At 41.0% G+C, this 10636-nt stretch overlaps 1 long non-coding RNA gene across 2 annotated transcripts; it reads left to right on the top strand.

The window, feature by feature from the left end:
• Window positions 1-3866: 3866 nt before the first annotated feature.
• On the top strand, window positions 3867-7966 carry LOC119504994. 2 transcript variants are annotated; one of them, XR_005210665.1, is made up of 3 exons: window positions 3867-4056; window positions 4318-4419; window positions 7084-7966. It is a non-coding gene; the product is annotated as an uncharacterized LOC119504994 (long non-coding RNA). The 2 variants fall into 2 exon arrangements; XR_005210664.1 differs by having other exon boundaries at window positions 3867-4205.
• Window positions 7967-10636: the final 2670 nt, after the last annotated feature.

Below are 10636 nucleotides of genomic sequence, written 5' to 3'. Positions count from 1 at the left end.
AAGTTCAACAGTCTTTCATGGTAAAAATACTCAACAAACTAGGAATAGAAAAGAACCTCCTCAATCTAGATAAAGATTGGGAGCAAACTCAACATTGTACTGGAAGTTCAAGTCAGAGCAATTAAGTTAAGAAAAAGAAATAAATGGCATCCAGATTGTAAATGAAGAAGTAATTATCTCTATTCATGGATGATATGATCTTGTATGTAGAAACCCTAAGGAATCCTCCAAACAACTATTAGAAGTAATAAATGAATTAGACAAGGTAGCAGGATACAAAATTAATACATAAAAATCAGTTGTATTTCTATACCCTAGCAAGGAACAATCAAAACATGAAATTAACATTCCATTTATAACTGCTTCTTATTACAGAAGGGGTCAGCAAACATTGAACACTTGTGTATGAAAAAAGGTTGAAATCATCTTTAAGTTGGACAACACTTAAGTCCCTTGCAATGAGAAAATTTTATTGGAGAAAAACCCATAAATTCAAATTTCATAGATCTCAGTTTTGAAAAAAAAATTGGCTGATGTCTTATCTGATTACAGAATCATTGTATCAGCAGCTGTACTTCTAACAGTACAAGCATCACATAGGTGATTTTCTTATTCATTGAGTATTGGCATAATCAGAATGATCTTTAGTCATTGTCACTTGTCCATTTTGTAAGGACTGATTTAGTAGCAATTAGAGAATATATTCTATATGCTCATATAATGGATGATACAAAAACTGTAGGACAGAGTAATGTGCTGGAAACACATGCAACAGAGTTCTACCCTCAACCTTCCTTCGTGGTGAGTGAATAATAATATATACCTTCCTGGACTCATGATTAGCGGCCTGGGCCATGTTTCCTATTGGGTCAGTAACTTTTACTCCAAAAAAGTCTACAACCATTTCAACTGCTTCTCCTCCCTCCCCCTTTTCTCCTCCTTCTCCTGGTTCTCCTTTCTTTCTTTCTCCCCCAATTTCATCTGGAGTCGGTCCCCTGGCGCAGATTCCAGCCTAGTCCCCTGGGGAAAGCCCTGAACTGGGAGTCGATGGCCGCCCTCTCCCAGCAGTCTGTGCAGAATATGTCACCTGTAAACACCCTGGTCTGGCTCTGGATTGGCACTAATTTCTGCAGCAAGAAAATTCCTCCAGGTGGTGGACAGAGACAAAGGCGGGTTGGGGGGCCTTCCGCACACAGACCCGCACACACGGAGGGCCCGGGGCGCCGGGAGCTCCAGCCCCGGAAACCCGCTCTCGGCCTGCTCCTCCCAGCCCCGGCGGCGGTCTGGCTTTCGCCCTCCTTTCTTCCCACCCACAAATCCTTTCTCTTCTGCTGTCTGATTTCTGATGCGATGGCCGGTAATTTTTAGTATTCTGTTCTGCTGATAGATGGTGGGCAGCGGCACTTACATCCTGAGAGTAATTTCTCCCTCACAGGCAGACCCTTCCCACTGCACAGGTTGACCCTGAAGCCCGTGCACCTCCTGATCCTCATTATACTAAAATCATCTGTCCCTTCCCAGACTCGGGCTACAAGGCTTCCTTCCCTGTCTTTTGATGTCACCAGGCGCTCTTGCTCTCCCTTCCTCAGGTGTGGGAGTGGAGGAAGGGAGAGCAAGAGTGGTAGGTGAAGATACCTCTTGAGTTCTAAGGTTTCCTTCAACCTTAGAGAAATAGGTCAATACTTTTCTTTCCCTCCCTCCCTTCCGCCGTTCCTTCCTTCCTTCCTGTCTCTTTCTTTCTCTCTCTTTCTCTTTTTCTTCTCTCCTTCCCTCCCTCTCCTCCCCTCCTCCCTCCCCCTCTGTCTTTCTGGGCTTCCCTTCTGAGTTCCTGTTATTTGCAACTGAAGGAAGCCCTACTCAGATAATTTCCTAGCCCCCGCCCCCCCACATTGTGATGTTCCTGGGCTAAATCGTACTTGCTCCTGAGATCCTACACTTCTAATAAACTACTAGATTAGATTTGCTAATATTGCCATCAGGGTTGTTTCATAATCACAGAATGACTTGGGAGGCTTTGCATCTTTTTCCATGCTCTGGAAAGGTTTATTTAACATAGAAATAATCAGTATCTTAAAGTTCCCTACCTGTGACCTTTTTTGAGTGTAGTGGTAGAGATTTACCACCTTTTGTGTTGTCAATTGATTATTTATATGTTCATAAAAGTTATCTATTTAATTATAAAGTTTATTGATATGGAGTTGAGTACTCTTTTTTCCTTAAAACTTAAAAAGATTCTCTTCTTTATCTGTAATTATGATTTATTTCTTATTCCAAAGGCATTTTTCCTTTATTCCCTATGTCAGCTTTGCCAAAGTTTTACCTACTAAACTGGTCTTGTAGAATCACCACCTTTTGACTTTTTCTCCAAGGTTATGACATTTTCTTCTGTATTCAGACTCATTCATTTCTGCTTCTACATTTATTAATTCCTTACTTTACTTTGGTTTATTTTTGTTGTTCTTTTTCCAGCATCTTGAATTGAATGCTTAATTCAATTATATTGTTTACCTTTTATTTAAACAGCTTTATTGAGTTATAGTTATATATACTGTATACACATATAAAGTATCCAATTTTATAAGTTTTGACATAGCATTCACTTATGAAATAATCAGTGCAATCAAGAACATAACTATCAACCCGCAGTTTTCTTGTATTCACTTGTTTTTATACTTTCAAGATTTCTATTATAAAACTTATGTTTAGAGATTTTTCTCAGAATATGTTTGATTATGCCTGCAGTTATTAATATATAATGTATTCAATGTTTTTAATTTCCAATTAATTTGTAATTTCCATTTTGGTTTCCTTGCTAACTGAAAAATTCAGGAAACTTCACACTTAAGTCTTATATTTTCACATATCTTCTCATTTTTTTCTCCCTTTATATATCCTGGTTTCTCTCCATCCCGGCACTGGTGCCAGGAGCCCTCTCTAGGGCGATTGGTCACATTGTTTAGAAAGTCATCTTAGACTTAATACCATAGCCTCATTGCCTCTACTAGTCTCCTGCTTGTTTGTAGGCAAGGAAAGAGCCACCTTGTTCTGCTATTGCAAAGAAGTTCTCACAGAGTTATCATTGTGTGTGTGCATGTATTGGGGTGGTGGGTAAGTCTGTGTCTGTGTGTATTTACTCCTTAAATGAATTGATGCTTACCATAGTGTATGTTCGCACATATTACCCCCAAATTTAGGAGCTTAAAATAAAGCTTTATCTATGCTCACAGCTTCTGTGGATTAAGAATGTGAACAAGATGCATTAGGGATGACTTCTCTGTTCCACAGTGCCTGCTTTATAGCTTGGGGTGGTTTTTGGATGGGGAAGGGAATAATCTGGAGGCTTATCCCCTCAGATGCCAGTTTTCTGATGCCATCTGTCAGTTGGTGCTGAAGATTCTTATATATAATTGACGAAATGAAATTATCAATTGGCAAGTATTTCTGAGAATCTCAAATGTTATCAACAAAGTTAATAATTCTAATAATGATTATAAAATAGCCATGTTTTATACACTCCAGATGGATCATATGCATTACCCAGTTAATTCTCACCACAAATGTATAAGATGGGAGACTGTGTGGGATACAAGACCTGTGAAAGTTGTGGCCACTGCACCAAAGTGAATCAATTACAAACCTTTCAGTGACTGATGCAGAAAAGACTGAGCTAGTTGCTCTGGTGAATTAAAAGGGAAAATCCTTATGGTGCTAACTTACATGGACAAGGGAAGTGACTGGAAAATTATAAGGTGGCATAGTAATGTGTTAAATGGAAGGGTTGGAGCGCATGCCCAGTGCCATCAGCAGAGACCTCGCCATTGAGAAGTTCAGTGATTTCAGTAGACGACCGAGAGCGGCCACGCGGCCACAGCTAAATCCTGAACTCAAAGCTTCACTGCGCACCGCCCGCCGGCAGAGGGCGCCCGAACTCGCCTTTTCTGACCTTCCTTTTCAAAACCTCAGCCTTCGGCTCCGCCTGCTAGGTTTTCGTTTTCAGTTGGTCCCTCTCCTCGAGGGAGACGGCGCTTTGGGGACCGCCTTGGTGCAGTTTAAACGGTGCGTAAAGATGTTTCCTTTTCTTTGCCCGATTGCTGAGGAGGGACCCTTGCCGCGACTTCGCCTGAGACAGTTTTGTTCGCTAGCGAGCACAGACCCTTTCATCTTCTGAACTTTCTCCATGTTCGTGTGCTTTATCCTCTCATAAAGTACGTTTCCGAGACTTATTTGATAAAAGCATCCGTTTATTGAGGGGGTTGACGGCTTGAAACCAAAGCGTACTGCAGTGTTTTTTTTTTTTTTTTGTTTTTTTTTTAACAGATTCAGGATTATTTCTGGAGAGAAATCTCGCGACAAATTCAGAGAGAGTGGAAACGAATATACGAAATACTGGGATTTCCAGGCGCCTGCGTTGGGGACATGGTGAGTGCCCAGCCGAACCCCAAGGTGGAAGGATAATGTGTGCGTCTATACATGCTTTTATTAATTATTTAATGGTTCATTTTTCCCACAGCATTAAAATATTTGAAAAATACTGAATCTTTGAATAGTATAAGTGTATTAAAACTCGCATTATTTTAAGTTTAAATGTTTATACCCAAACCAAAATTTAATGTAATTTTACTTGCCCGGCTTTATGTGGAAGTAAACTCATCAATATATATATTTTTAAATATGCTTATAAGCTTATCTCATTTTCATTTGAGAGAATTGCCATGTTTGACAACATCTGGCAACCCAGTGACTATCTTAAATAATGTTTAATTAACTGCAGCTTACTGAAACTCCTTAATGACAATCTTAAATAAATTTTAATTAATTACAGCTTACTGAAACTCCTTCACAGACCTCACTTTGACTGTTCTTGTTAAAAAAAATCTGAATATCTGAATGCCACTTCCAAATTTGGCTAAGATACCCATAAGCAAAATTCCTGTATGAGTTGAAGAAAATCCAAACACATGCAAATTTTGTATTCAAAATAATTGATATTGCATGTTGCTTAAAACCATTTAAGATGAAATTTCCACAGTGGAATTTCTTAAATAAAATATACCAGTGGCTGATTTTGTAAATTTAGTGCATATGTAAAATAACTTTTTTCCAGTTAAATGTCAAAATCTGAAGACATTTCACTTAATTTCATATCTCCGTTTCAAATATGAAAGTAGGTTGTAATCTCTTTAATTTCTATTTTATATGCACTTTTCCCATAATAATCAATACATCTCAAAGGAGGCTTTGAGTTCAGTTTTTAGCATTGGCTGCAAGCCACCTCTTGCCGGTCTAGTGAATCACTGAAATTCTCAATGGTGAAGTCTCTGCTGATGGCACTGGGGGGTGTTCTCCAATCCTCTCATTTAACACATTAAAATTTTTTTTTCTTTTTCACTTAATTTTAAAATTGGGGAATTATAGTCATATTCTTAAGTTTTGCATTCATCAAACATAGTTTCAAAGTTACTTTCTTTCATTTGTTGTGAGCTAGTGGATGGGCCTTCCATTAAACAAGCACCTTAGGATTTGTAGGAATTAGATTCCAGCTCTCCAAAAATGCTCATCCACTTTTTATCTACAAGTTTGTTTTGGTAGACCAGCTATTGGCCGATCAGGTTATTTATATCTATAAATTTGTCATATAGGCTATATATGTCTAAAATGCCTAGTTTTTAAACACTCTGAAACACATTGGTTATCATCATAAATTTTGTGTGCTGTTTTGTGCTTTTAGTGCCTGACATTAAAAACAATCAAACAAGCCCAAAACAAAACAAAACAGAACCCACTAAGTGACCTCCTTTTATGTATAGCTCAGGCACAAGTTTATGGGAGTTGGGCCTGAGGGTGATCACCGAGTCACTCAGCTTGGCTTTTATCAATATTGACCCTCTATTCCCAAGCAGAGTTATTGCGATTGGTGGACAGACAACATCCCGTTTGAAAGGTTGCAGTGAGGCTGCCTCACTGCAACCAACTGATGGAAAAACCTGATTGAAGAACGTAAGAACAAATCAGCTTAGTGATTTTTAGTGATTTGCAGCTCATCCTTATAGTGAGGAGTAACTGAACAATGATAATTGCCCCATGCTAGGATTTTCCCCAATTCATGGGCTGTGGTCCGATGGCCTGGACATACAGTCAAGCAGATGGGCAGTGGAAAGCTGGTCTATTAAAGGGATGCCTATATAGGGCTTGGCCCTATAGAAATCCCTGTGGGAATTTAAGGGGTGCATCTAAGTAGGATGTGTTGATGCCTATCAGAAGAATCCCCTTCCAGGATCAAAAAGTGACTGGAACTGACCAGTGAATACCCTGGCATGCTTGCTTGAGGCAGCTATGATGTAGGTCCATGAAATGAGTGGACATGGGAAAGCAGCAGCAATGAAGAGGTGGGCTGAATCTCAACATACTCCACCTGCACCTTCTGAGGCACAAAGTGCCAACAAGAACTGCTCCGTCAACTAGTGGGTCAGAGGATGCAGGTGGCTATGGGACAGATTCCCCAAGGGAAAGGCCCAGCACACAGCTAGCAAGTAAACTATATCAGAAAGCTCCTGTTAGTCTCAGGAGGCTGTAAATGGGTCCTGACAGGAATAGACCCTTCCTCTGGATTGGACTTTACATACCCAGTGGTAGATGCAAAGGCTCGTAATACTGTAAAAGGAATGGAACAGAAGATACTGTACCAACCCGGACTGCCAAGTTAGATTGCTTCAGACACTCTACCAGCTTGGACTGCTGAGTTACCTTTCTTAAGACCAAGGAACACACTTTGTAGCCCATACTGTCTAAAATGGGCAAAGAGATGCCACATCAACTGGACATATGTTGCATATCATCCTCAGAGTAATGGTTTAATAGAGAATTGGGATGCGCAGTTGAAGCATTTTTATCTAAAATGGGGGGAGATAAAGGCACGTGCCCTTCATGAGTGGGCATGTAAGGGGAGTAAAGGTTGTATCTCCACTAGATGGATTCCTCCACTTTTCTGGGGATTTGGTGAGTAGGGGGTATGGGAGGATACTGGAATGACTATACAGTTCTTCCCCGCATCATTTTAACTTTCTTTTTTCTTATCTGATGCAGTAGTCCTGGGCCAAGACTGCAACTGCAGGTGCTGGATGCAGGGATGATCCCTAAGCAAGAAACTGTAACTACACCTTTAACTTTTATGTTAGAATTCCTAAGGGCCTGCTGGGATGGATTGTGCCTTCATCCCATATGGCACAATTGGGGTTGACAGTGAATGTAGCTGTATTGCTTAGTGGACAAGATAGCCCACTAGTTCTGTACCTGTGTTACCCTTCCTTATATGAATGGGAGTAGACTGAGGGGAAGGCACTTGCTAGATTAGTATTTCTGCTGGCAAGCTGGACCAGCACAGTTGCTAAACTAATGTCCCTTCCAAAGGCAGAAAAGTTTAAGTAAAAAGCAATGACAAATGAAGAGGAGAAATAGTTGTTTAGAGTAAAGGAATGAATAAATGGGTTAAACAATATTGTACTGGTACTTCGAGACTCAGAGCAAGAGAAGATATTGTCTCTTAGCTCAATATACCAGATGTCCGAAAGGGTGAAGCCATGTTTGCCAAGCCCACTTCTGCTTTTGGAACTTGAAGTGGTTGAATTGAAGCCTGCAAACTTGAATGTCATTGCTCTGGGAGACATTTTGGTCATACACTATGATGAGGAAATGGTCCAGTTGTTGATGACTGAATGGGACTCTAGTAATGTGTGAGTATCTTTTGATTCTTATGTTTCAGGTTGCATCTACTATCATACTCCAATAGGGTGTAACACTGGCACTGTTGGTGAGATTCAACTACCTTATGTAAAAAAGTCTTATGTCAGGGGACTGGTGGTTTGATGAGTTGAGCCTTCTACCACAGGACTTGCCCTTGGGAAGACTGTTGCTGCAAAGAAGAGGCTAGGCCTCCCTATAATTGTGCCTAAGAGCCTCCTCCCGAATGCCTCTTTGTTGCTCAGATGTGGCCCTCTCTCTAGCTAAGCAACTTGGCAGGTGGAATCACTGCCCTCCCCCCAACATGGGATCAGACACCCAGGGGAGTGAATCTCCCTGGCAACGTGGAATGTGACTCCCAGAGAGGAATGTAGACCTGGCGTCGTGGGATGGAAAACATCTTCTTGACCAAAAGGGGGATGTGAAAGGAAATGAAATAAGCTACAGTGGCAGAGAGATCCCAAAAGGAGCTGTGAGGTCACTCTGGTGGGCACTCTTACGCACAATATAGACAATCCTTTTTAGGTTCTAATGAATTGAAATAGCTAGCAGTAAATACCTGAAACTATGAAAAACAACCCAGAACCCATGAATCTTGAAAACGATGGTATAAAGCTGTAGCTCACGAAGGGTGACAATGTGATTGGGAAAGCCATGTGGACCACACTCCCCTTTGTCTAGTTTATGGATGGATGAGTAGAAAAATGGGGGAAGGAAACAAACAAACAAACAAAGGCACCCAGTGTTCTTTTTTACTTTAATTGCTCTTTTTCACTTTAATTATTGTTCTTGTTATTTTTGTGTGTGTGGTAATGAAGGTGTCGGATTGATTTTGGTGATGAATGCACAACTACGTAATGGTACTGTGAGCAATTGAATATACGCTTTGTTTTGTATGACTGCATGGTATGTGAATATATCTCAATAAAATGAATTAAAAAAAAGTCTTATGTCTTATAATGCTGATATTGATAATCAGATGTATTGGGAGGTTGAATTAAAGCCCCCTCAAGATGTAATACTAGTGAAAAATGACTGGCCTGAGAAAGAACTGGATTTAGCTAACAATTTCTATGCTAAATTAGTTCTGCAAAAAAAGTTTATCATAAAGTACAAATAATAAAAGTAGTTCAAGGAGTGAATGAGTGACCAAACTAGTACAAAAATATTAAAATATATATAATGATTTTATAGGATGAATTGACTTGCTCTTTAAATCTATCCCTACCCCACACTGGCTCCTCCAAATATTAGGCGTACTGATACTACTGCTGTATCTATTAGGTAAATACTATACTAAATGTTGATGCTCAGAAAAATATGATCATTTTGCAGTGAGAGAGCCTAGGCCGAGGACCAGGATGTGGCCTGCGCAGTAAAGGATTAACTCAGCAAGTCTGGGTTGTCCATATCCCAAAGAAAGGTGTGGCCCTTGCCTGGATCCTGGGAAATAATGTCTAAGCCCTTGGGACATCCTGCCTGATAAGAGTGTCTTTGTTCACCTGGGGGCCTTGAGCCATGCCAGATAGTCCATGATAATAGTGTGATTTATGATGGGGACCTTGGACCACTAGTACCAGCTTGACCTCTGGAATGGCTGGAGACTAAGGTCAGCCATGCAGGTGGTAGGCCATGCCTGACCCCCAAAAAGCCCCTGGACACCAAGGCTTGGGTGAGCTTCCCTGGTTAGGAGAACTCCATGCATATTGTTACACATAATTGCTGGGAGAATTGAATGCTTGTCTGCATGACTCCACCGGAAGAGGACAATTGGAAGCTTGCACCTAGGCACCTAGAATCTCCTGGGCCCTGCCCTGTGCACCTTTTCCATTGATGAATTTAATCTGTATCCTTCACTGTACTAAACCATAACCATGAATGTAACAGCTTTTCAGGGTTCTGTGAGTCCTTCTAGCAAATCACTGAATCTGAGGGTGGTCTTGGGGACCCCCAGAATATACTTTCAAAAAAAAAAAAAAGCAGAGAGAGAACTAATTGTTGGTCTTTAATTCTAGTAATACAAAAATTCTGTGAAATTACCCTCCAAAGAGGCCATAGAGGAGGACTTTCTGACTCTGTAGAAGTGTCTTCCCTAGAGACAAATCCTAGAGCAGGATAAGGGCAGCCTGGTGGACCTGACGTCTTCAGCCCAAGGTTGCTGGAACTGGCTGGGATCATAGCCCTCCTAGACTTCTTGCAGTGGGTTTCCTCAAACACAGTTGTTGATCCTGGAATTTCAGTTTTCTTAAAATGTCTGACTCTGTCCTGGACCTGCCTCTGGATACTCAGGGCACTCAGGCCTCATAGCCTGCTAGAAGGCTGCAGGATGGGCCTAGCCATTCCTTTTCTCAGGGAAAGAGGGCCCTGTAATTGCAGGATTTTCTGTCTTTGGACCTGCTTAGTCCTTGAGCTCCTCCATGGTGGACTGTCTCTCCTTTCTTTAACTCCAAGCATAAGCCCCAATTTCTCCTTTAGGATCTAGCCAATGTCTGACTTGTTCTTCTGAGTTTCCTTATCCCCACTGCCCAAAAAGACAGCTCAGATTTCTAGTGGGTTTGGACTCTGCACAGAGGTTAACACTGTCATGGATTTGTGCTGTGGATCTTCTGATACCTTCCTTATTTTCCATAAATGACATCTCTGAAATGTTCACCTCATTTGTTTTTTTAAGTTATTCTTTGGTGGAGCCTGTGGAAGAAACTAGGGTGTCTTATTCCCAGGGATCTCTGGTAATCCCTCTCCTGAGCAAAGGGATTCATCTCTCTGAGGTGGAAGGACCTGAATCCTGCATCCTCTCCTTGATTCTCTGCTTCTAAGAGTCTCCTAGGGTCCTCTCCTGAGTAGATGATGATTCTTGTCACCCTTAAAAAGGATGGTCTCTGAATCAAGAATCATCTAC

The sequence above is a fragment of the Choloepus didactylus genome, chromosome 10 (assembly GCF_015220235.1).
Source record: "Choloepus didactylus isolate mChoDid1 chromosome 10, mChoDid1.pri, whole genome shotgun sequence".
Lineage (NCBI taxonomy): Eukaryota > Metazoa > Chordata > Mammalia > Pilosa > Megalonychidae > Choloepus > Choloepus didactylus.
The sequence above is the reverse complement of the archived record's forward strand: the minus strand, read 5'-3'. Positions and strand labels throughout refer to the sequence as shown.